General features: G+C 51.3%; 1 protein-coding gene across 9 annotated transcripts in view; it reads left to right on the top strand.

Moving 5' to 3' along the window:
- Positions 1–26,855, top strand: part of ZNF710 (zinc finger protein 710) — a 62,288-nt gene that overhangs the window by 10,649 nt on the left and 24,784 nt on the right. The window contains exons 1-2 of one of the 9 annotated variants that reach the window (XM_070495100.1): positions 13,290–25,419; positions 26,754–26,855. The exons of 6 other annotated variants lie outside the window; for them this stretch is intronic. The gene's annotated coding sequence lies outside the window, so the exon portion shown is untranslated. Of the gene's footprint in view, positions 1–723 lie in introns of those variants that run through there. 2 more of the 9 variants (XM_044761272.2, XM_014842577.3) reach the window with 2 other exon arrangements.

Below are 26,855 nucleotides of genomic sequence, written 5' to 3'. Positions count from 1 at the left end.
GAAAAAGACCATTGACCCAATTTTTAAAATGGGCTAAAAATGTGAATGGTTCACAGAAAAGGCAGTATAAGTGGTTCTTAACCACATAAGAACGTGTTCAGCCCACTGGTAATAAGAGAAATGCAAGGCAACTCTGCTATGGAGAAGTGACACTGGGAACAGATACTTTCATAATTGTCGATAGAGTGTAAACTGATACAACCTGTATAGGGAAGATTTCGATGGTACTTATTAAAATTAAAAGTGCGCAAGCCATTGCACTTCTGGGAATTCCTCTCACAGATATGAGCGTACATGCGAAATGATGCATTTTTCAAGATACTTCATTGCATCATTGCTTGTAAAAGAAAAAAAAAGGAAACAACCTTAATGTCTGTCAGCGGAAAACTGGTAAATAAATTATCCTACAACCGTACAGTGCAGTTCTGTGCAGCTGGAGAAGACAATGGGAAAGCTCCCTAGGCATGGGTGTGGCTGCTCAGATCGTTTCTTAAATGAGCGAGTAAGGAACAGAATGCCTGGCTCGGCACTGGTTCTGCAAGGACACGTAGGAGTCTGGTAACAGGGTTTCCCACTGCAGGGGCTGACTTTTCATTGCGTGCCTTTTTCTACGTTTTGAATTTTATACCTTGAGCATATACTACCTAATTTGAAAAAATATTTTAAAGAAGGAAAGAAGGAGGTTAGGGTGGGAAAAAGGGAGGGAGGGAGGGAAGAAGGCTCTCACCTTTGCTCTGCATCTTCTCATTGGCTATTTTAGTTACTCTCCTCAGCAACCGTGACTGAGGCTACCTTTCTTTTTTTTTTTGAGGAAGATTAGCCCTGAGCTAACATGCGCTGCCACTCCTCCTCTTTTTACTAAGGAAGATGGGCCCTAAGCTAACATTTGTGCCCATCTTCCTCTATTTTATATGTTGGACGCCTACCGCAGCATGGCTTGAGGAGCAGTGCGTAGGTGCGTGCCTGGGATCCGAGCTCGCAAACCACAGGGCCACTGATATGGAGCGTGCAAACTTAACCATCATGCCACCAGGCCAGCCCCTAGGCTACCATTTTTATAGACCAAGAAGCTGAAGCTCAGACTTCTGAAGTGACTTGCCCCAGGTTCGTGGAGAGAGCCTGGGAACCTGGCATGGACTCCAGTTCTCACTCCAGAACCATTGGGCTCGTGTCTGTAGGTCAGTATTTTCTTTTCTTGTTTCCTTCCTTTATTTTTAACTGACATCTCATTGGTCTGGGACCAGTGGCTGTACACCATGGCCTAGGCTCCTCCGTCCCAGGGGACAGAGTGTGAGGTTCCATCCTGCCTCCTCCAGCTGTCTTGCTGGCTCACGAGTGCCTCCGGGGCAAAGCTCAGGCAGTAGGTAGTGGAGCCAGCCCAGAACCCAGCCAGCCACATCAGACACAGGGAGGAGGATCAGGAATGGGCTTTGAAGTTCCCAGCTTTTATCAGAGTGTCTGAACCTGAACATTATGTCAAGGGAGCTTTTATTACTGTCTGTGAACTGGCCTCAGGTAGGTACCAGCTGCTGCCAGGTGCCAAGGGAGCACTTCCTGCTGCCTCCACTTTGTTCCATGGCGGGGAAGTTTTCGGGGCTAAAGGCACTTGGTACTTGGAAGATTCTGGAAGAATAACTTTTTCTGTCTATTTTTCTATTGAGAGGTGCAGTTGGATGGCATCTCTTTAATTAAAGGGAGGGAGCGTGGTTTTTTGTCTCACAGAAACACCTGTGCCGTTTTCAAAGTAACGTATTGCCTGCTTCCTCTTTGCTGAAGGGCAGTGCTGTATGGAGAACAAAGCTAAAGGTGTTGGCCATATATAATAGAAGGCAGTAATTTATAGGATACAGCTTCACCTGGGGGGAGAATTTGATGTTTTTAAGAGATACAAAATCATCCAGCACCACCTGTCCTGGTGTGTGGTGTCGTATTTATTCTCTAAGTTGGAGTCATTTCTTAAGAAAGAGGAGAGTCCTTTGGGGCTGAGGAATGCTCGTGGGGGTAGGACATCTTCAGGATCCGTGGGCCTGAGCTGGCACATCCAACACCCCATCACCGTGCTCCTTGGCATCTCTAGGGAGCATGCATCCCAATGACCCACCCCGTGTGTGTGTGTTTGGCCAGGGGAAGTGGAAGTGCCTTGACCATCACAGAGCTGCGCCCGTCAAAAGTTTGCACCCAGCTATTGGCTGAATGCACGGATGGATAGGAGCACCCAATAAACATTTCCCAAGGGACTCATTTTGATATTTGAGATAGACTTTAAAGCTTCTGATGGTAAAGAGGACTGGAGAAATTTAGACATCTCCCGTTGCTCCTCAGGTTTTCCTGATGCTTGAATAATTAAGTCCGTGCCCTGTGGAATTTTTCCTTCCTGGGCTCTCGGTCCTCTCTCTCACGCGCAGAGGCCAGCTTCTGTAAGTGGTACACTCTAAATACTCTTAAGGCCCTCCGAAGTGTTCCCTTCCATTATCTTCTCACACTCTCACTCATTCTCTGTAAGGACTTCTGTGTGACATCAGCTGAGCTCTTTTGCGTCAGCTACACAGCTTATCAGAATTTCTCTTCCAGACCCCTGTTTTGGGGCTTTGATACCTTCGTGGTAAAAATTCGTTCCGTGTCTCCAGGTAGATGAACAAGTCTCACTCAGGACCTGCCTTTCCTTTTCTCCCCCTTGAATTCACGGTCTAGAGAGATGGCCGTTGTCCTCTCCTTGATCGAGGACACAAGGAACGCTTGTTCTGCCTTCTCCCACCTTGGCCCCTCTGCTGGCCCTCCTACCCTCCCCCAGCCTGGACGGAGGGTTGGGTCCAGGGTGTCCTGGGGCTCGGCTCCCCGCGTGGCCCTCGCCCCTCCTGCGCTCACCCGGGCCTTCCGGAGGATTTTGATTCCTGCTCACTGGAAACCACCTCTTAGTCCTTGAAAATATTCTTAGGTGGTTTTGAGATGTCTTTGGCCTGTTTTGTTTTCAATCCAGTTCAGATTTGAAGGTCCGAGAAATGAACAGCCCCTTGGATCTTAGATCTCTTCCTTTTGTTTTTCAGAAAATAGCTTTTATTGATTTTTTTTCTTGTTACAAAGAGATTTATAGTTGTTGTAGAAAATTTAGGAAATACAAACAATCGAAGAGAAAAAAATAAAAACCACCTATAATTATTATTTGAGTATATTCTATACCCTTCCAGCATCTTTTTTAATTAAAAAAATGAAATTATACTGTATGTACCATCATGTTAGTTTTTTCTCTTTTTTTTTGCTTTTACTTAACAATGCTATTAAAATTTCCATCGTGTTACACATTCTCCACCAGCTTCTTTAAAGGATTGCATGGTATTCTTTTGAACAGATGGACCATAACATATTTAAGCAGTCTCCTACACTGAGGTTGTGTCCTCTTTTTCTCTCTTATAAAGAATGCTGTGGTGAACATCTGTGGGTGTTTTTGCCCACAGCCTTGATTATTTTCTTTGGCTACATTTCTAGAAGGGAATCACCGGGCCAAGGACACATTCTAGAGACTCTGGATTTAGTCGGTTAAATTGGCCTCCAGAAACATAGTATAGTATTTTTGATTCCTTCAGGTGAATACTAAGTCTTATTCTTTTAAAACCTGGTCGTGCGTTTTTAAGACACCGCTTTCGAACTGTTTCACGCAGGTTCGTTCTTAAGAGTGGCTGGCCTGGGAAAGGCCCGAGGGACCCAGGGCACAGCTGATGTGAATGAGAACCTCCTGTTCTTGCCCCTCTGTTTGCAGTGGGACTTGAGGGCTGAGGCCAGAGGCCTTTCTTGTCTCCTCTGACCAGGCAGTTGGGCAGGCTTGTGGCTCCCCCGGGAGACCTCGGGGTGCCCATCCTTCCAGTGCCTGGGGCAGAGCTGGCTTTGAGGATTCCAGTCTCTCAGAGAACTTAGGTCTTTGTCCCAAAAGGATGCTCAAAAAACAAACATCCTGCCCTAACTCCATAGACCAAGGCTGGTCCCCCTTGGACCAGCTGGGTTGGTGTTTGCAGGCGGAGGTGGGACGGAAGATCTTCTGTGCAGGCCTCAGACCCTGCCCCACGGGCCCCGCCCGGGGAGTGCCTCTGCCCAGACCTGCAACCCTGGCAGCCCGGCTTCTCAGCCGTCGCCTTGTGGGGGCGGGAGGAGGTTTGATGGAATTACTGAGGAGGAACATTTGCTTAGGCTAAATCATTTGGGCCTTCCCTGTCCAGCTCCTTACTCGCTCTTCCTCCTTCTCTGCTCTCTTCCTCCTCCATACCAGCACATTCTCTCTGGTAGTTGGTGAGGCCTCGGAGGACCTTTCTTGCTTCTCAGCTTCCTTCTTGCCTTTTTGCTCCTGGTGACACCCAGGCTGGTGCCCACCTTATGGACCTGACACGTCCAAGCACATCCCCGAGCTTTCCGAAACTGCATCTGCTCTGCGCCGGGGCCCGGCCCCTCGTCACCCTCCTGTCCAGGCGGTGCTGTCCCAGCCGAGGCCTGGCGCCAGCCTGCCCTGCCTTCTTAGACCTAGTGGGAAGGCCACGGTGGGGGGACGAGCTGCCTCCCCCCGAGAGAGACACAGCGTGCCAGCTGCTGCCCGTTGGGCTACGAAAAACAGAAACAAAACCCCAGCCCCTTGAGATGGGGGACGATTCCGTTTCTATGAACCTGACAACTCCTGTGCTGGAGACGAGAGGCACGGTTGGGAGAGGGAGGCTGGAGGTTTCCCCTGGGGTGGGCTTTGTTTAAAATTTAATATGCTCTTCCTTTCTCTCACTGCGCGGGCTTCTAGCTCCTTTGTCATTTTAGCCCCGTTATCTGTCTGGTGGAGGAGATCTCTTATCTGCCCAGGACTGCCTCTCTTCCCGGAACGGCCCATCCCATCCCACACTCTACACACCCCCATTTGGGACAGTGGTACAGGTCCCATCTTGCAACCTTAGAATCCAGTGAAACTTGTCACTTGGCTTCTTAGCCAATTAAGATTTGGGGGAAATGAGTCTATTTTCAATGGTGTTGGACCCATTAAAGGCATAAAGAGTGGGCACCTTGGTGTCCTGTGGGAGAAGGTGTGGCACCCAGCCCTTAGCAGTGTGGCCAGCACTGGGTCCAAGGGTGGGGGTTTCGGCTCTGGGTGGCCCGAGATGAGTCGAATGTTTGCTCCCATGTGAGTTCCAGCTTCTGACCCGGCACATTCTGGGCCTTGGGGAGTTCTGCAGGACAGAAAGTGGAGCAAACGTAGAAACGCAGAGCTGCTCTCTTCCCCACAGGCAGGAGCAGATCTCAAAGATCGCTCCCCTCAGACGTGGGCTGGGAGGCAAGGGGAGCACCTCAAGCCACAGGTCTCAGGATCAGAGGAGACCTGGCTTTTCCTCTTGGCTCTCTGTCTCCTGGCTCCAGGGATCCAGAACCCCGCCGACCGAGCCTTGGTCTCGCAGCTGTGTAATGGGTCCAAGAGCCTGCTCTTCATGGCTGTGCTCTGTGCTGTGTAATCCATGGTTATCATTGTTGCCCGTGGACCGTGGGGCTGAGAAGTCAGGGAAAAGCCCCGCGCCATCCTCAACCCTCTTTTCTTTTACAGATTTCCCTTGGTTATCTCTCTATTCCTTCATTGAATCAGCACACATTTTACCAAGCAGCTACCATGTGCTAAACTCTGTGACCAAAAGGGGAACAGCATGGTCTCTGTCCCCAGGGATGTGTGCAGCAAGCCCGCCTGGTGGAGGTGGTGTTTCCCTGGGTCTCAGCAGGCAAGGGGAGCAGGGGCACTCTGTTGGGGCCCAAAACTTGCAAAGGCAGAAAGAGCAGGCGCATTTGGAGCATCAGTGTTGGTTTGGTGTGGATGGGAGGGAGGGTGTGTAGGTGAGATGGTAGAAGACGGAGCTGGAGGTATAGGTAGGGGCCAATCTGGGAATGTGTCCAAAGGCTTGGACTTCATCCCGAGGCCTGGGGCAGGCACCAGTGGGTGCTGAGCCAAGAAGCCACATGACTCAGGCACAGACCAGGGGACTTGGGGCTTGTGGTGGTGTTAAATCCATGTGGGGAGAGCCCCGTGGAAATGTTGATCTGAGAATTGAGAAACCTTTCAGAGGAGTAAGTATAGTCCTTCTGCTTGTATTCTTTCTCATTTCACCCAAAATTTCTGCTTTTCCCCGGCTGTTTACAGATAATTTACAAAAGCCTGTTTTCTATGCTTGATTGTGTTTCTTAAAACTAACCCCAAGAAATAACCCCAAGTAAAAATTTTCCACCGGAGTGTGTTCTTAATACATATTTATAGTTGCTGAGTTGATGTGAGAATGTAGCCAGTCTGTCAAAATGTTGCACAAGTGCGTGAGACCTTCAGGCTGGCTCCCCCGATCCCAGCCAGGGAAGGAGAAGGACAACGAGTGTTTGCTGAGCACCTGCTCCGGGCCAGGCACTGGCTGGACTTTGAATTCAGGGGACTCTGCAAGAAACCTCATTCCGGACCCATTTCAGAGACAGGGAAACTGAGGTTCATGCAGATGGCCACTTTTAAGGCCTTGCACCTGCAAAGGATGGTGGTGGGATTTGAACCCAGGTGCGACTGAGTCCAAAGTTCACACTGCATCTGTTGAACCACCCAACTCCTAGGACACACCAGAAAAGTAAAGCAGGAGATGCAGAGGTGGGTCGGATCAGCCACTGGAGAGCCTGTTGACTTCTTGATAAAAATGAAAGCTAAAACACTTGCCCTCTCCCATTCTCCCTAAGCAAGTTCTGCTGGCTGACACGCGGGGAGCACCCCTTCCCTGGGGAGCGTTCCTCCAAAGGGTAATGGCTGCAAGCCCTTGGCTGTGTTCTGATTCACGTGGTTCAACCCACTGTGTAGACACTGCATGGAGCATCGGCAGGAAGCTGGGGCCTGTAAGTGGCATCAGGCTTAAACATAGACATACTTGAAGGTCACTGCCAAGCAAACAGCCAGGGTGGTGGGCAGAGCTCTGCCTGGACGTAGGAAGCCACGGGCAAGGTGGGGGGAGGGGGAGAGGGGCAAGGTTTTTAGAGAAAGGATGTCTGTGGCTCTTTTCCCTGGTGGCATCATGAGACCCTCCTCAACTCCCCTTGCTGAACCCAGACCCAGGCAGTGAGCGTTCCCAGGAGACAGGACACTCCACTGGGGGGCTGGGCACATGCTAGCATCTCTTAGCCCATCACTGCACCTCCTTTAGGCCCTCCCACCTTTGCTTGGCCGTTGTAATTCATTCCCTGTGGGAAAGTGCACCTCCGTCCATATTCTCTTCCCTGACTTTCCAAGAGGGTCTTCCCCACTCTGACTCGGGTGACCCCGGACTCTCCACCAGAGTGGACAGGGCTCATTGGAAGCCGTCAAGACATCTGAAGGCCCCTTCCTCCTGGGCACACGTCTCTCCCTCCTCTCTGCCACTGTCTTCTCACACAGAGGATTTGGGTCAATGAGATGGAGGGCAGAGAAAAGGAGAAAGACCCCGGTGGGAGACGACTCCTGGTAATGGTAATAAACAGGGAGGGGAAGTCAGCCCGGTGGCCGGCAGGGCTCCTGTGCAGTCTTGCGCTCGTTGCGTGCTTGTCAAATGATGGGTCCGCCAGCACCACCTCGCCCCTGCCCTTAACACCTCTGGCCACACACACCTCTTCTCTCTCTCTCTCATCCTTTCTCGCTCCTGCTGCCTCTCCCTCCCATCCCCGCTTTCTTCTCAGGGTGAGCAGTCATGGAGCAGGCTGCTGGGTCTCTGGAGTGTCTGTCACACACACTGACCAGGCAGCTCTGTGGAAGTACGGCCACCCTCCCCTCTGTCCAGAGCTTCTGGGACCAGGGTGAGCAGCAGGACCTGGTGGAACATCTGAGGGGAACATCAGCCACCTTTTCCATTTCCGAGGGCCAGAGTTCCTCTGAATTCAGACGGGCTCTGGCTGTTCACCTTGGGTTGAAAATGCAGGTTTTGGGGTGGGGCCTCAGAGATCACGTTGAGGAAGAAAGAAAAATAAAAGCCCGCATGGATCAACTGTAATACTTGGATCTCGCTGTTTTTTCCCTTTGAGGGAAAACTCCGCCATCCCAGTTTTGGGGTGATGCTCATTTGAGAGTGAGGAGCGTGGAGAGATGAGGGTGGTTCTCCTGGGTGCCCCCCGGGAATGAATTTCCTTTTCCTCCAGAGCCAGAGTGACTGTGGGACCCTCACAGGGCCACCATCTTCAGGTGTCAATGCTGTTTGGGGTCCAAGTCCAATTATTTCTCAAATTCTTCCTGGTAATTTCTTACCTCTCTGGCCAGGGGGAGCTTTGCAAAGACAAAGCTCAGAGCAGATCATTTCTGCTACCAAACCTTAGGCAAATAAACATTTAAAGAAATCTTGTTATTAAAGTAGTAAGTCTTAGAGAGAAGGTTTGAGGGGGTTGGGCCAGTGGCATAGTGGTTAAGTTTGCACGCTCCGCTTCAGCGGCCTAGGGTTTCGCCAGTTCAGATCCTGGGCACAGATCTACACACTGCTCATCAAGCCATGCTGTGGCAGCATCCCACGTAGAAGAACTAGAAGGACTTACAACTATGTACTGGGGCTTTGGGGAGGGGAAAAAAAGAGAGGAAGATTGGCGACAGATGTTAGCTCAGGGCCAATCTTCCTCACCAAGAAAAGCATACCTTCAAAAAAAAAAAAAGAAAGTTTGAAAATACAGAAGAGTGTAAAGAAAGTAAAAATTCTCCATAATCTCAACAATGAGGAATGACCCACACTGTCTAGAACCTTTATATATTTCCTCACTGTCCTTTGGAATGCACATATGAAAATATACTGTATTTTAAACATGGTTACAAGCATGTTGAACTTTACAGCCTTTTTCCTTTGACATCACAAACATTATGGCAAGCAAAAATTTTTAAAAAGCACTTGAGCTTTGCGAGCGAGCATATGCTTTGCAAACATTTCTGTCAGCCACCAGTAAGCAACTTGTAAGAAACCACGTGCTACCCAAAACAGAAATTGTGCCAGTCTGGGAGTCCTTTGTTCACCATGCAGTAAACCTAGCCAAAATACTGTAAATTTAAACAGACTAAAACTAAAACCCAACCACTTGAAAAAATTTAAAACATTCTCCTAAATTGCTTTTGGGTCAAGGAAGAAATAAAGAATATAGTGACGAGTATTTAGAAAGCATTGAAACCCAGAATGCCATGTAACCAAACCTGTGGGAGATATTCTCATAGCCTTAAATGCTTTTATTATTAAAAAGAGAGAGAGAGAAAGAATAAACCAAGCATTCAGCCTGAGATCTTAGGGAAAAAAAGAATGAAAAACAGCCCCTGAGGAAAACGGGAAGGAAAAAAAGAGTAAAGATAAAAGCAGAAATAAATGAATTAGAAAACAGGAACAGTGAAATTAGCAAACATATCCAAGAGCTGGTTCTGTTTTTAAACAAACAATAAAGTAGACTAACCTCTGGCAAATCTACTGAGAAATAAAAGAGAGAAAAGAAAAAAATAATAAGAATGAGAAAAGGGGACATTGCAATAGATAGATTTTTAAAAATAGAAATGTATGCACAATAGGCTCAAATTTGAAAATCTCAAATGAATCCTTTTCTGAAAATGTATGTTGCCAATTGAGAAAAAATTTGTGATCGTATCAAAGCACTGCCCCCTCTACCCAAAGAAGACCCTGGTCCCAAGTGTTTTTGCTAGGTAATTATTTCCAATTTGATAATGCTGATAACGTTAAGCTCTTCCGTGGCTTAGCAAAAGATGGAGAGCTCTCCAATTCATTCTACAAAGCAAAATAAACCTGATATTAAACATGGCAAAGAGACCATATTCAAGAATGAAAATGCTGTGTCGGAAATAGAATTCAAGAATATATTAAACAAGTCTTCCACCGTAACCCAGTCAGGCAAGGAGAGGGGAACTGTCGATATTAGAAAAGCTTAATATAGTAACCACGTCATGCTAATGGGTGAAAGCAGTAAAACGGGATTGGGTCCAATGTATGTGGAGGAAAATTGATTAAAATCGAATAACCATTTCTACCTAATCAATACACCGAAAAAGGAATAGAAGGGTGCCTTCTTAGCATGATTAAGAATACCTATTTCAAACCAATAGCCAATGTGATCGTGAACAGTGAAAGACCAGAGGCATTCCTATTGGAACCAGTAACAAATTGCATCACGTCGCCATCACTAGTTAACATTGCCTTTAAAATTCTAGTCAACATGAGAACACTGAAACAGAAGCACGTTATAAAGGAGGAGGAAACGTAACAGCATGCGCAATTTATACCAAACTTTGGACTAGAGGTTGATTTCTAAAGTTTAGAAATCAAAAATCCTCAAAAAATTCAGCAGATTTGACTACATTTTAAAAAATCGTAACTCCTATGTGAAGTCTACAAGACAACTGAGAGCCTGGGGGAAAGAAAGATCTTATCAGAAGACACGGAAAGGGTTAGTATTTTAATTCTACCAAGATCCTATACATATGAGTTTTAAAAATCAAAATTTAAGCTTGAAGACAAAGTGAACACTATATAATTAGCAATAAATACCCAACCTAAATGCCAGATGATGGCCTCCTTGAGGTCAGGAACCAGGTCAATTCACTGCGTGACAGATACTGTATTGAATTTATATTTGTCGAGCAAATCCATGAAGGCAGTGCAAGTTTTAGAGTATGATACCATTTTTTACCTTTTAAATTAGAGGTTTTCTTCAAGCTTTTATGGTGAAAATTTTCAAATATATAGAAAAGTTGAAAGAATAGTCCAGTAAATACTCATACACCCACGCCTGGAGATAACAGATGCTAACATTGGCCATATTTGCTTCATCCATGCATGTATATATTTTTTTCCTGAACCTTTTTTTTTTTTTGAGGAAGATTAGCCCTGAGCTAACATCTGCCGCCAACCCTCCTCTTTCTGCTGAGGAAGACTGACCCTGAGCTAACACCTGTGCCCATCTTCCTCTACTTCATATGCGGGACGCCTGCCACAGCATGGCTTGCCACACGGTGCTATGTCCGCACCCGGGATCCAAACCGGCGAACCCCAGCACACCAAAGTGGAACGTGCGAACTTAAACCTCTGCACCACTGGGCTGGCCCCATCTGAACCATTTTTAAGTAATTTGCAGAACACATATCACTTTTTCCCTGAATACGTCAGCTCGTGAATCCTAAATCTCCCAAAATTTAGCACTCTGTGGGGAGGTTTTGGAAGCTGCTGCACCGTGCTCCAAGGGGGTCTGTGCACATCGCCCTAGTCCTTGAGAAAGTGTTCAGTGCGCACAGGCGTGACCGTCTGACATGTAAGAGCAAAGAAAGCACACATTCATTATCAGGCCCTGTGCTGGGTGTTTGACGGATGGTCTCCTGTTTGATCCTCTCCACGACGGTATGAAGGAGACGTTATGCCCATTTTGGAGGAAGTTGAAGTTCAGAGAGGTTAAGTAACTTGCTCAAGTGCACACAGTGGCATTCTTCACCCCAGGCCCATTTGACACCATGGGATTATACAACACTTACCTCTCCTCTGTATCTTCTTCTCTGCATGAATGCATGAAGGCATTTCGTGGGCAGTGTGGACAAATCGGAAGCCATCTGAATGTCCTGCAGTGCGGGAATGAGCGGGCAGACGGTGATCTGTGCACTCGTGTGAATGTTCTGTGTACAAATATTCTGATTATTGATCGTGAACATGCAACATGGAAATTGCATGTGTCGTCCAGGTGAGAGAAAACAAGCAGGACAAGAGCTTATACACACCGTGACCCAAACCATGTGAAAACCACGTGCTTGGAGAGGACCAAGAAGAGATACACAAAAGTGGTTGGGTTAGGATGAGAAGGAGTATTAATTTTTTTTTTCTCTTTCATCTTTTTCAAACTCTTTGCATTGGGTGATTTTGTTAATTTTATAATAGAAATTTTTAACCCAAAATAGCCATTTATACCCACTTTCAAGTGTGTAAGCTCCTGGCAAGGGAAGGCTCTGCTCTGTTGATGGCTATTCTTTCATTTTCCGATGACCAGCCCCATGCCTGACATGTTATGGACGTAATAAATGTGCTGGACGAGTGCCCACTGGGAAACCTCTCTGAGAGGCTTGGCCCAAGAGCGTGTTTGCAGAGAGCTTCCGCCAGCTGGCCTCCGCGAGAGCAAGCACAGGCCAGGTGTATGTCATGGGCTGGGGTGTTTGCTGGGTGGGGAGCTCTCCTGGTCCAAGCAGAAAGGGGCTGCCAGGGTGTAGGGACCCTTCTGGCCATTCAGCACCACCACGGGCATTTAGTGCTAATAAGAACCATGTGGGATAAACAAACTCCGGCTCATCCGGAAACAGATTTTATGTCATTCTCAGACTTTCAAAATTGATAATAATGTTGTATGAACAGCTGTTATTTATTGTGTGCCTACTAGAGGCCAGGCTAGATGCATTTACAAAACCATTCCCTCGTTTCATTGTCCCAACCACCCTAAGAATTTGCAACTGTTATCTCCCTTTTATCGATGAGGAGACTGAGGCATAGAGGGTTCCAGGGTAAGTCTCAGTTTTGCCAAGAACTTGACTTTCAGCAAACCATAAGCCTTCAGGGCTTTGATTTCCTTGTCTGTGAACAACGGCAGGTGACGCTAGTTGAGTGTCTACTATGTGCCAGGCCCGGCAGAGCGGAGAATGTGAGGCCACCTTCAACAAACAAGCAAACTGGATCAACTCCACTGGCCTGTCTATGCCAGAGCTTCACACAGCACGTTCCCTGGTGGGATAAACCCAGTTGGTTCTGTTTGTTTGGGTTTGTTTTACTTTCCCAAGACCAAATCTTTTGAGCCACTGGTCACACCCCGTCACTCCTGGTTCCTAGACAGCAGGGGCATCTTCAGTGGCCGTGCCATTTGTTATTCCCTGCTGGGGAGCTTGTTAAAATGCGGTTCCCTGTGTCCAGCCCCAAATTCACTGGATCTAGGCGGGACCCAGGAGTCTGCATCTTAAAAGACCTTCAGGTGGTTCCGAGCTGCCAGTCCTGTTATGGTCAACTTGGGCCAGCCGTGAACTGTTACAGTGGCCTTTATCCTCTGAGATTAAACCTGCAAATGCTTGGGCTGTTATCAACCGAAGCCCGTTTTCATCTGGAGGGACCCAGTGGCGTTATGAACGTGTGTAAGGATGGCAAATTTTGTACTCTGTACTGGGCACTTGTAAATTTCTCATTGACAGAACATTCTCTTCAAACCTTAGCTCCATGGAGCTCAGCAGGCCACGTGTGGTTGCGTGTAAATTCCAAGAACACTTAAGAAACTTAAATATATTATTTTCTGTCTTTAAGAGAGAAGAGAGGCAGGCGAGATGACCGTGGAAAATGAAACATCCCCAAAAAGTGGCAATCGAGAATGCATGTTTGAAATATTAAGAAAGGGCAGATTTGAGGCTCTCTTACCTATCAGGAGAATTTTCATCTAAGAGGAAAGAATACATCTGCATTTAAAGCTCTTAAGTTTAGAAACACTGTCGTGCATTCCTAGGCCAGTGCTACACAAAAGGACGGCCCGTGGACTGATACTGTTCTGCACAGTGTTAGCAAGCCAAGAGAAATCAGAATGAAGCTTAGAAACTCCTAGTTTGACGTTGCCATGACGACATCCAAGCAGGTGATGGCGGCTGCATCTTGAACAGGGTGTGGACCACTGTGAGCATCACTGACTTCGTCTGGCAGTTCACGGGACCTGGAGCTGCCTGTTAGTGTTAATTCTTCAAGGGATTCCAATAAAGCTGATCCTCCACTGCAGAGAGTTTGAGAAGCTCCGGGTATGGTGAAAAATGGTGAGAGTTTGCAGTGGGAGGTGTGCTCTTAAGCTTAAGAGTAGAAAGTAGGAGACGAGTTGGGGAAACGTGGAAGACTTCTCACTCCCATCCTCCAGATCCCAACAAGCAGTTCCTGCAGACGGGAGTCCGCTGCCACACCAGCTGGCCGCTCTATTTTGAGCCCTTCCGCTTGTCCCATAGGATTCGTTGAACCCTGGTCATGGAGCCCGTGGGAGAGATTTGCTGCTCCGGGCTGGAGCATGGTGGTTCAAGAGATGGCCTTCGGAGCTGTGACCTTGGTCCACTGACTCTGCTTCTCTACAATTCAGAGTTTAGAAAGGGGAATGACAGTCCCTCCTGGAAGGGTTCTCGTGGGAGACAGAAGTAAAATAACATGCCAGGGGCTCCGCACACTGTCTGCACTTGGGGAAGGGAGGGTCTTTCGTGTTGTTTTGTCTACATTATTTGAACGAGTGGATTGCATTGTGGGTCTCCAGGAAGTTGCCAGCCGCCCTCCCTGTTTCCGAGTTCCTGTGTGTGTGCGTGTGCATGTGTGTGTGTGTTCTGTGCCCTTGGTGGTGGTGGCGGTGGTGGTGGGGTTGTCAGGAAACAGCCATCAGTTTCCTGCTGATTAACTCAGTTCCTGGAGGGCCCTCCCTAGCAGCGAGGGAAGCCTGGCCTGCCTCACCGACCTGCTCTCCCGGCTCTTCTGGGAGGCCCACGTGCCCTCCTGCTGCCCAGGGCCCAGGACACCCTCGCAGGCCTGTGGAGCCTGCCTTTGTTCTGGTCCGGGTGCAGCTGCCTCCCGTTTTGCCTGCAGGTGTGTTTCCCTTGCACACCTGGCACCTGTGGGACTCGGGCCTCTTCCAAGTCACCCCCCCCCAAGTTGGGCCTAAGAGGTTTTGCTCTTCTGAACTGCGAGCCCTTGGAAATGGTGGTGTTAGGGTCCCCTCCCTCTGCAGAGAAGGAGGCCTGATGGCAGGGGTCCCAGGAGGGAGCCCAGGCCAGGGCAGCAGACCCCAGGATCTGCCTGCGGGTGGAAGGGGAGTCTGGGGGGCTCTGCCTTTGGTCTTCAGAAAGGAGGTTCTGGCAGCAGGGAGAGGCTAGGGTAGTGTTGGGATTTGGGGGTCCCTGGCCTGCATAAAGGATCAGCAGAGTAAGGGAGCCCAGTTGGGGGAGGGGCTGGGTCTGGTATGAGCCCGTGGTCATGTGCTGGGCTGCATCTCCTCTCCACTGCACTTGGAGACTTGGCGACACCATGCACAGTGGTCCCTAAAATGTGGGGGCCACAACATGAGGCCATGGTCCTGGTCCTAAACAGTTCAGCTATCTGCAGGGTACCAGTGCCGAGCAGAGGCTTCCTCCTGGGACCCCCAGCTCCCCCAGCAGCAGCATCCCCTCCCTGAGCAGAGGAGCCCAGCTGTCGGCCAACAGGGGAAAGCTGGTCTCCCGGCCGGCACTGGGTGTCAGGCTGCTGCTTGCACTGGGGCCGGGCCGGGACCACCTTGTGCCTGGTGTGTGTGGCAGACCCTCACAGCTTCTTGAATGACTGCACTTCCCAGCACACATGCCACTCCGTGCACACTCCCCGAGCCCGGCCGGCTCTGCGAGCTCTGCGGCTCCTCTGCAGCTCTGCGGCTGGGCCAGGAGCCCTGTGCTCGCTAATCCCCGGGCTGAGTCAACAGCGTCGGCCGCGTGTTTGGTTAGCAAACAGGGAGCTGTGCCGGGGCAGGGCGGCCCACCGCCTCTCTGCTCCCACCTTTCTAGCAAAATGTCCTCTGCAAAGGTCAGCCAGGACCAGCTATGTAATTTGCGGGGGAGGGCCTGGTGCAAAATGAAAATGAGGGCCCCTTCTTTGAAAATTAGAATTTCAAGACAGCAACAGCAGAGCGTGAGGAAGCCGGGCCCAGGCCGTCCTCGGCCTGGGGCCCGTGGGACTGCACCCTGAGGTCAGCAGGTCCCCTCCTTGTGAAGTTCTGGTCCTTCCGAGTGTGGCAAAATTGGGCTTCTCTTTGGTGGAAGAGGGACTTTACATCCAAACCAGCTGCCAGCCCTGAACACACTGTCCCCACCCTGTCCCACAACAGCTTTTCTCAAGGCTGGAGTGACTTCCCCCTCAACTTCTCCTTTCTGTGCTTCTCTACCCCGGTTCCCCCTTTCTTTGTAAACTCAGAAAGCTTTTGAGAGCCTTCCTCCCTCCCTCCCACTCCTCCTCCTTCTTTCTTTCTTCTCCATCCTCGCTGCCCTCCCCCCTCTCTCCCTCGCTTCTGTCTGGGGAAATCCTGTCCCGTGTTTGCTCTATAGCGTTTCCCATCCATTCATTTGGTGCTGTTTGATTTTAATGTCCCTTTGAACGCCATCAGCCTCCGGGAGCGCTCCTTGGGCTTCCGAAGCCTCTCTCTGAAGTGGCTCAAGCGAGCACCTTCCCCCACTGAGGGACATCCCTTCGGTGGCCTCTGGCTCTGTCCAGATGGTCTCTGCCCGTTGGGAGCCTGGAATGAATTCTCATTGTTCGCGTTCATCACTCACCACCTCCTCCCCACATTCAGCTGTCAGCCCTACTGGCCACAGGGGAAAGAAAGCCTGCTCCATTCTTCCTTATGACACCCTACAGGCCCTGGTGACAGACCTGGCCTCAGTTCCCAAAGACAGCGGCTTCCACAGCTCCCACCCAGGCCTAGAGCTGGGGGGCGGGCTGTGTGAAGGGGTTAAATAGATATGCCTAGTGGGACTGTGTCCCGGCCTTCCCTCGCACTCTCCACACAGTAGCCAGAAGGATTCTCAAAGCAACCATTGGTTCCTGACACTTCCTTGCCTAAGACCCTCTTCTGGTTCCACGATGCCTGAGAATGGCGTCCATATCCTGTGTGTGGCCTGCAAGGCCCCACCTTCCCGGAGAGGCTGGCAGCCCAGGGTTGCTGAAGAGACGTTGAGCCGCACCTTGAAGGATGAGAGAGGTTTGGGAAGATGGAAAGAAGGAGAAGGAACTTTACAAGGAAGGGATGGCTCAGAGGACAGGTGGAAGGTGGAAGTCGAGAATGGCTGGGGAGAAGGGGACAGCAGGACTGGGGAAAAGTCTGGCTCAGCTCTGAGGACCTGGTCTCTGGGAGATGGTACTCAACCTTGGTGCACATTCGAATCAAGGGAGGTGCTTTTAAAAATTACCAGAGACTCTGGGGGTGGGTACATCCAGGGTCTATGTGTCTGCTCAACCGGGGCCACAAGTCTGGGCATCCCCTACGGGCACTTCAGGAAACTGGCAGGAGTCAGCTACCACTCTTGCCCGCAGCTGGAATGCACTGGGACTTTTCTGTGTTGATGGGAAGGCCACCTTGCTCAATCATGATGGGAAGGCCGCCTTGCTCAATCAGCTCTGAGCCCCTGGCCAGAATGAACTAAGGGAGCACTAAGCAGAGATGGGACCCCTGGAGAGTCAGTTGGAAAGGACCCTGTTCAGAAGGGGAAACTGAGGCCTGATCACCAGTGAGTACCACGACCCGGTAGCAGAGCCTGGGGTTTCCAGCCTTCGCCACCGCCTGGCGAGGTGAGGGCTAGCTAGAACGGAACAGGGGCGGCATGCTTCCGACTGTTAGAGCATCCTCAGCACTCATAATCCCCACCATCTGGGTCCTTTTCTCTGACCTTCAAATGTGGGGTACCAGGATGCTTGCTTGAAGATGAGGGAGGAAGGGCTTCTGCCCTCAAAGAACTCAAGATCTGGGGGTGGTGATGGGCCCAGGAAGAAATCTGCATGCTGTCTCCAGACCTGTAAGAGACAGGCTTGAGGGAGAAGAGATGCGTTCCCCAGGGGAAGACTTGATGAGGGGGCAAAGATGCAAGTGAGAGTCTGAGTGTAGTGTCTACCTCCTTAACCCTTCAGGCCTGGCTTTCCTGCCAAGATGCTGAACTAAATGCAGGAGCCACTAGTCTGAGCCCCGGTATTGATTTTCCTCAGGCGGCAGGGCTGGGCGGGGCCGGGGCAGCTAGGGCCCGAGGCTGGTTTTGCACAGCCCTGACTGTGCACCCGAGTGCAGTTCAGACACTCTTTCCTGTGTGCGCCGTGCAGACTGGGAACACTGCGGTAGCCCATCTCTTCATCCCGGGCACGCCGCTTTCTGCGTTGGGCAGCTTGGGTAACAAACCAAAGATTGGCCCAACCGATGCAAAGAACAAGACACAGCTCCCCTGCGTGGTCTGTTTTCTCATACCTTTTTGTGCTGAAAATGTCCAGCCTAACAGAAAAGCTAAGCGCTTTCATCTAGATTCACCAGTCATTGCCATTTTGCCGTGTTTGTTTTCTCTTACTCTCTTTCACGTGGTTTTGCTGAATCATTTGAAAGTGGGTTACAGGCAGCACGATGCTTCACCCCTAAATACTTCAGTGGGGGTCTTTTAGGAGTGTGGATGTTCCCCTGCATGACTACGATAGCATCATCACACCTAAAAGATTGTTGTCATTCAGGGTGGATGGTCCCCGACTTAGGATGGTTCAGTTTAAGATTTTTTGACTTTACGAGGGTGCAAAGCCACATGCATGTAGTAGAAACCTTACTGTGAAGTTGAATTTTGATCTTTCTTGGGCTAGCAATATGCCTTACGAGCCTCTCTCGTGATGCTGGCCGTGGCCGTGAGCTGCAGCTTGCCGTGGGCCCTGTGATCACGAGGGTGGACAGCCGATACAGTTCCAGCCGTCTCTACCCCGACAGCCGTGCTGTTTTACACTGTCCGTACAGTAGTCAATAGATTACATGAGATATTCAATACTTTATCATAAAATAGGTTTGTGTTAGATGACTTTTCCCAACTGCAGGCTAATGTAAGTGTTCTGAGCACGTGTCAGGTGCACTGGACTAAGCGAGGATGTTCGGTCAGTTAGGTGTATTAAATGCATGTTCAACTTACAATACTTTCAACTTACGATGGGTTTTTTGGGCTGTAACCCCATCGTGAGTCAAGGAAGATCTGTAATATCATCTGATATGCAATCATACGCCACATAACATTTCAGTCAACCACAGACCGCATATGCAGCAGTGGTTCCATAAGATGAGTACCATAGAGCCCACGTGTGTAGCAGGCTATACCGCCTAGGTTTATGTCAGTGCAGTCTGTGATGTTCACACAATGACGAAAGCTCCTAAGGATGCATTTCTCAGAACATGTCCTCATCATTAAGCGACCCGTGACTGTGCAGTCCTATTCAAATTTCCCCAGTTGTCCTCCAAAAATATATTTTAGGCTCTTTTCCTGATCCAAAAAGCCTCATGTGTTGCATTTGGTTGTTACATTTCTTGAGCTTCTTTTAATCTAGAACAGTGCCCTGCTTTGTGTGAGTGTGACAGTGGCCTTGCAGAGTCCAGGCAGGCCAGTTGTCTTGCTGCATGGACTCCGGCTTTGTCTGATGGAGGACGCTCAAGTTAAGTTTGCATAGTTTTGAAACTCACCTGATGATTGCTTCATTGTGTCTAAAAAAGTCCTAAGGCAGAGGGTACAGTTGTCCCCTACCCCTGTGTGAATTATGGGATATCCTGTCCAGCCGCCCAGAAAAAGAGGTGGCTTTAGTAACATTACATTATATTTACAAAATGTGTCAGCTGACCGTAAAGGTCATTGCACCTGACCCGCAGCATCCTGGCCCGGTTGGGCAGGCATTCTCTTTATTTAGTGCATGGGATTCTGAGAGGTTGTGGCTGTGCCCAGGTCCACAGCATGAGGCGGAGCAGAGCCCGGCCCTTCTGACCCACCATTCTGGGTGGCAGCTGGGAGATGAGCAGAGTTGATGCCTTTGCTGTGCTTGTCCCAGGACTGGGTACGTTACCGACCTGTACCCAACATGTGCATCTCTGAGGCCTAGACTGAGAATGTTGAATGTACTCAAATATGGTCTAACGTGTCTTGATGACGCCGAGTCATGCTTCTGAGTCTAGTTACTGAACCATGGGCTGAGTGCTGGAGTTGCCTGCCCCCCCGAAATGGTCCCAGGCTGCCATGTGATGATTTTCATCCCGCACCATTGCTGTCAGCTGTCACAGTCTCCAGCAACAGTGTCCCCTCCACCTCCCTGCTCCTCCTCCTAATTCTCACCTCGCATCTGCTACAGTCTGGAAAGCCAGATAGACAGGCTTCTTAGAACTGAGTCCAAAGGCTGCAAGTGAGGGGCTCTGTCCCGTGGAGGGAGGAGTGACCGTGACACCAAAGACCCATCTGGGAGACACCCACATCGGGTTGACTTCTGAGCTTTCTGGTATACTCTACATTCTCTATTCTTGGGGGAATTCGAGTTTCCCAGAGAAGAGACCTCTGGACAAGTGGGGCATTGCTGTTCCATGATTCAAGTTTAAAAGGCTTAGAAAAGACCATAACGTACAGCAGAAGTGGCTGCTGGGAACGATGGGCACGTGTGTGTGAGTACCAGGGCACGAGGGCACCGTGGACGCAGTGACCATGATGCTGGGTGCCGTGCAAACTCAGGCTGGGGTTTGTGAGGGGTCCCAGGGCTCAGGCCGACGCGCTCTGACCACCCTGCTCCCCGTGCGTGAATCTGCTGCCGTCGCCCACGTCGGCTGCATTAATACACCCCCCGCTGTTCCTCAGGGTCTGGGCCCCTGCATGGCTCTAGGAGCACCCTGCTCTCTGGGTCTCCTGGCCTCCAGGAGAACGGTCTCTAGTGCTTCAGATCTTGTTGTTAAAGCCACTGGCCCATATTCTGCAGGTTTTTTCCCCAAGGTACTTTCTCTCCATTCTGTTCCCCCTAACCGTGTTCCCTGGGGCAGGCGCCCACTGGATTCTGTTCTTCCTTGAAGAAATTTCTATTCTCATAAACATATACGCATGGCGCCCTTTCTGCTTCTCGGCTGAGTACTCCAAGGAGATCAGAGTGATCCCAACTTGACTTAACGTTGGCTGCTTTACCAAGCCTCTTTTGTTTGTTTGCTTCCTTTTAATTTTGTTTTTTATCACAGTAATCCATATGCATCTTTTTTGATATCAGACAATACCGAGGGGCTTATGAGGATGGAGCAGCAAGCCCCGCGCCCCCCTCGCTCCCCCACTCAAGCCCTCCCGACGGTTAACCATTTTCGGTTCTTTTAGTTCCTCCTTTCTGATATTCACCTTCATGTTTTGAACGAATATGTTTATCCTACTACTTCTCAGTTTACCAATTTTAGATGTTATCTGTTGCCTCCGTATTCTTGCCTTTCCTGCTAATATCATTCTGTCACAATTTGGGAGTAAATCCACAATGTAAATATGTTCCCTGCTGAGTTGTTACCTCCTTAAAAAGAGTTAATTATTGTTCACCAGCTTGATTTTCTCTGTGTCTGGCTCCGATTCTTCCCAATACACCAAAAATTGAGAAAACACCCATCAGATATTTGATCTATTTGTTCACTAATGGATTCTGGGGTTTTTTTCTAGACACTGGGGTGTCTTGCCAGTGAAATTCCTTAAAGCTTTTTTCAAAACAAATGAAAATTTAGTTTGTTTAAACTTATTAAAATAACTCCGTGGTGCCTCTTTTGAGAAATCTTCCCTGATCCCCCGCCTCCCCAAGGCTGCCCTCCTCTGGGCCTCCACGGCCCCCCGTTCTTGTCCTCACACACCCTGTAGCACCCTGAATTGTCACTGCCTCTTTTCTTGCCCACTGCTCTCCCTACGCTCCCCCCACACTATGAGTCCTTGAGGGTCTTATCTCTGCTGTCTCCCTGGGAATACACAGGAGCTGGCTGGCACACAATAGGTGCTCAATAAATGCTTGTTGGATTGAAATGCAAGAGTGGTCTTATGGTCCTATGCTCTGGGGTTCCGTGACCTTGCCGACCCTGTGCTCCCTGGCATTTTCCACGTGGCCCTGCCCTCCTGGTAGGGTTTGGGGGCCCTTTGGGGTCTGTTCCAACTTAACAACAGCCTTTTCCTCCCAGGTCTGTGGTGCATGCCTCGCCCACCCTCCCGCTGCACTGGCCTCAAGCACCTCAGGGCCTTGGCTTGGTCCTCCTCGCTTTGTAATCCCAGCCCGCACCGCTGAGCTTGGCACAGACTGATTGCTCAATAGATGAGTGAGGTTGAGGCTCGCTCAGTCGATCAATCGATAAGCCAATCAGCCTTCCTCCACTCCGTCTCTGTCCCCAGACGTTTCTCATTATCCGGCATTCGGATGATCAGAAGGAGAAAGGAAAAAGAACGCTGTGCATAAAGGCGACCCCATTTCAGGTTTCTTCATGACTCATCCAGTGTGGAAAGACAGCAGGAGCAGGAGAAGGAAAGAGAAAGGAAGGGGGACCAGAGGGACATTCTGGGAGACGTCCGGTCACTAGATGAGCTGTGTGCAGGCAGGGACCAGCCCGGGCACTGCCCGCCTCTGGGCTCAGCCCCAGGCACAGCACGCCGTGGATACCCAGTCAGAACTGACGTCTGACTGCAGGAAGGAGGGAAGGGCAGAAGTCCGAATCCAGGCCTGTGTTGCAAAAGGGGCAACTGTCCGGACCCTTTTTCCTCTGGGGCACCTGTCCATCCTGCAGTCTCTGGGTCCTGGCTAACTCAGGAAAGTGCTGATCCGCGATGTGGTAATAAGCCTCAATATCCACAGAGGCCCCTCCCTTGTAAGGACACCGATTGACAGCTGGCACCCAGGGAAAAGGACGAATGTAACCTCTCCCTCCCGGCCCGAGGGCCTGGTGCTTCCTTGGAGCAGCCCCTGGAGAGGATACCCCATCCTCAGAAAGTCCTTCATTCCCCCTGTGCCCATGCCTGCTGTGTGCGCCCCGCAGCTGGAGATGGAGAACTGCGCAGACACAGCCCAGGCCAACCTCCAGGCTCACTCGCACCCTCCTCCCCTCCCTCCTTCCTGGCCCCCAGCTCTCAGCCAGAGCAGGAGATCCGAGAGGGCCAAGCCGCCTGCGGAGACCAGGCTTCTCCACCTTGGCTCACCCGGGACCCAATGGGAGGAGGCCACAGCCAGGCAGCCAGGGCCAGGGCAGGGGTGGCCCACCCTGCAATCAAGCTGATGGCCGCTGGCTTGTGCCCGCTGCTCCCAGAGAGCGAGCACTTCTCTGGTAGGAGCCGTGAGTTTGGGGGGAAGCCTTTAAAGCAACTCTTTGATGCATCCCCAGTGGAAGTGAATTTATTTTTTGTACTTTTCGGAATTAACTCGCCATTCTCAGCCTCTCCCTCCCTCCCTCTCTCCCCAGAAAGGAGAGAAGGAGAAAAGAAGAGAGGGTCTGCATTGTCGCCGTGATTGGCACCTTCTGTGAATGAGGGGTCACCGCGTCGACTGCTCCTTTTCAAGCGGCCCCTTTCTCCCCTGCACGCCGTATTCACGCCGGAACGTTCTTTCTCTCAAAGCTTCTGTCTTTCCCTCCCACTTTGAGTCTCTGCCTTCCTTCCCCACTTTCCTGCCTTTCATTCTGAGCTCTCGCCACCTCCCTCGGGGACCGGTCTCTTGTCGCTCTCTTTATTCCTCTTTTCTTCTTCTTCTATTCAGTTCCTTTTTTTTTTCCTTTTTGCCTCTCTCTTTTTTCTTTCATTTCTTTCTTCTTTTTCTTTTTGAATAGTGCTTCTGTTTTCCAGGGACGGGACGAGTAGAGAAGTCGGTTTGTTTGAGGAAGGGAGAATGTGAATGTTTTTACTTTTCTCCATTGCTCTAAATGTGTAAAAAAAAAAAAAAAAGCCACCATGCAGGAGACGGGGTTCCTGCCTGGAGAGGGCAGGGCCTTTGGGAAGGGACTCTGCCAGAGAGAGGGAGCTTTTCATCACAAGTCGGGCCGTTCTCTCCGAGAAACCCCGAATCAGTCACCAGGGCCGGCTGTCAAGGGCCTGGGGCTGCAGCCTGCAGGATTCAGACCTGGCCCTGGGGGCAGTCTCACTTTCTGCCTGGCCCCAGGGTGGGCCTCGATATGGGGGTGAGGATCAGAGGTGGATGTGGATGCCCCAAACCTCCCTCCTCTGCCGACGGGGGGCTGGCTTTCCCAGCGAGGGAGCACCCAGTGGGGGCCGTGGGAACATGGTGCAGGGGCTGAGTGTGAGCAGGAAGGCGGGCCACATGCAGCACCACCATGGTCTAGTGTGTCCCCGGCTGCAGGGGGACGTGGGCCCCATGGAAAACGACGTGGAGTCCTGGAGGGGAGCCTGGAACAGCAGAAAGGAGGCAGCTGGGACAGGTGGATGGCTCCAAGGAGGCAAGCGAGCCTTGGGGTTTATACAGGTGGCAAATGATGGAAGGTTTGACATCGAGGAAATGTTGTGGGGGCTGGGGGTAGAGGGACAGGTCTGTGACATCAGCACGGAGATGAGAGTCGGGGTAGAGGAGTAGGTCTGTGATATCAGCACGGAGGTGAGAGTTGGGGTAGAGGGACAGGTCTGTGACATCAGCACGGAGGTGAGAGTCGGGGTAGAGGGACAGGTCTGTGACATCAGCAGGGAGGTGAGAGTTGGGGTAGAGGGACAGGTCTGTGACATCAGCAGGGAGGTGAGAGTTGGGGTAGAGGGGTATGTCTGTGACATCAGCACAGAGGTGAGAGTCGAAGCCACGGGAAGAGGGTTTCTCCAGGGGAGCGCCTGTCAGGTAAGAAAGCCAAGGCTGAGGCCTGAGCCCCGGACCACTGGGATGGAAGGGGGAAGAAGTGGGCAGAGAGAGGGGCAGCTGTGAGTGGCCAGAGCCAATGGGGACAGCAGGGCGGCTGCCAGGTCAAGAGGAGGCCTGAACCAGAGCCTCTGCGTTTGGCAAAGGCTCACCTGTGACCTTCGAGAGGACAATTTAGGTTCAGTGGAGGCAACAGAGAGCAGGGGTTGAGGAGGCGATGGAGGCCGTAGGACTTGAGCTCCTGTTCAGGGAGTGGAGGGAAGGCGAGAGACCGGGCATCGGCAGGAGCTGCAGCCTGGCCGTGGTGCCTGCGAGGGAAGGGGTGTGAGTGGAACAGGCTTGACCGAAGGGGGATGGGGGGCAGGCCTAGAGGAGACAGGGGCTGGCTCTGAGGCCCATTTCTTTCCTGCATGGGGAGGGCCTCAGGCTGCAGGCCTGGAAGATGCTTCACCCCTCCTCAGAGCGTAGGAGAAAGGGGTAGGTTTGCAGCTCTAGGTTCCCGGGACCATGAGGACCTCAGTCTAGCCCAGAATTGCCCAGGGGCCCCAGGAATGGCCAGAACACTTGGGGAAACAGGGAACTCTGGGAAGGAGGCCTGGGCTGTGCGGCCTGGGCGACGTGGATCGAGGGCTGCAGGCTGGGGTGTGCCGGCTCAAGCCACTGGGCCTGGAGATCTGGGCCCTTGGGGCCTCCGCAAGCAAGCCCTCTGTCTCCTCCTCTGCCACACCCAGCACGGCGGACTCATAGTGGGCACCTCCTAAATGTTTGTCGGAGAGTGAATTGAGTTTGTCCTTAGCAGTGGAGTGGACACAGCACTGCACACGGCCAAGTGCTGTGTAAATCGGAGAGGCCCATACCAAGGGGGGAGGGGCAGCGAGGGAAGGGGCGACATCCTCCCCAAGGAAGACAGGCAGGGCCCATGCAGGAAGGTGGAGGGACGAGACGGTGCCAGGCAGGGAGGGTGGCACGAGCAGGAAGGGGTGGTGACCAGGCCAGACAGCAGGCCCAGGTCGAGGAAGAGTGTCCGGGAGTGAATCTGAACCCCCCGGAGAGTGGTTTCTTCAGGAGGCACATGGTGAGCACCCACTGTGTGCAAGTTTGGTGGGTGACACACGCTTCAGGGGAGGAGGGCCTGGGGCTCCAAAGGGCTGGGGAGAAGGCTGTGTCCTCCCTCTGCGTCCAGGTCACTGAGACAAGGTGACGTGGGAAAAGGTGGCATGAGTGTGGCTGTCTGGGGACCACAGGGGTTTCCACTCCAGGAAAGGGATCACGATGCCCGGGGAGCGGGGCACCATCCCTGCAGAGTCTCTGAGACCGGAGATCCGAGACTGAAGCCAGGTGGGGAAGGCCACCACGACCCTTCCTGGCCCCTTACCTGCTTCTCGAGACACCTGCTGGCAAACACCGAGCCTGCCAGAGAGCCTGCCAGGGCGGGCCGGCTGCCCATCAGGTTTTTCCAGTTCAGGCAAGAACATCTCCCCACACCCCATTGAGGCGCCCACACGCCCTGGCCTGGAGATGAAAGGGGACCCTGTCCTGTGAAGGCAGCTGGTGCCTGGCAGGGGCACGGGGCTCTGCATTTGGGAACAGCCTTTGGAGGCGGACATGGTTCCTGGGCCCCAGTTTCCAGGGTGACCGAGGACCGGGTGGTCAATCCCTCCTTCGAGAACTGGCATCAAGGAGCGTGGCTCCTCCAGGAACTGGCTTTGTGGCCCCAGGCAAGTTACCCAGTGCTAATAATAGGAGCCACCAGGCCTGGTGCGGGTTCTGCTGCCAGCACTTTGCATATTTCACTGGGAAGGCAGGTGCTCAGTACCACCCCTGTGTAGCCGGGAGAGAGTCACAGCCCTGGGAAGTCGCAGACCTGGGATCTGAACGCACGTCTTCAGGTCCCAGTGTGAGCTCCAAACCACTGCTTCTCAATCTTTTCTCTTAATTGTTATGATTTCTAATCCTCGCAGACTGGTGACTTATCAACCCTTCCTGGCTATCATGGCAATGTCAAATTGCTATGGAAGTTTCAAAATGCTACTGTCATTGCTGTGGAAGCTGTCACCAGGAGCACAGCTCTGAAGGCGTTCTTAACCTTTCTGTGCCTCAGTTTCCTTATCCGTAGGACGAGGGTGATGGTCAGCATTAAATTAGATAATGCACTTCGAGTTGGCACAGGCTGGCACTGTAACTCTTAGGACCACCAGCCAGTCCGCTGACATCTGGATTTTGCCATCTGTCGAATGAGAACAAGAGGGTTGCCCACACAGATGCTGCCCGTATGGATACCTGCTCAGAACCCAGCAGGGAGGACCCCGTGGCATCATGCCTGGGAAGCGCTTTGTAAACTGTAGAGGGCTGTGCCGGGGTGAGTGGACGTGCTCCTTCCCATGCCCAGCCTGTCTTTCTGAGTTCCAGGAGAACTTGTGTTTCATCCTGCGCTGTGGCACCCAGCAGGGACTCCACCCTGAGTGCTCCTGGCCCAGGACACTGCCCAGCCAGTCCTTGCCTCTCAGCAAG

The sequence above is a fragment of the Equus asinus genome, chromosome 2 (genome assembly GCF_041296235.1).
Source record: "Equus asinus isolate D_3611 breed Donkey chromosome 2, EquAss-T2T_v2, whole genome shotgun sequence".
NCBI lineage: Eukaryota > Metazoa > Chordata > Mammalia > Perissodactyla > Equidae > Equus > Equus asinus.
This window is presented reverse-complemented; position numbering and strand designations above follow the sequence as displayed.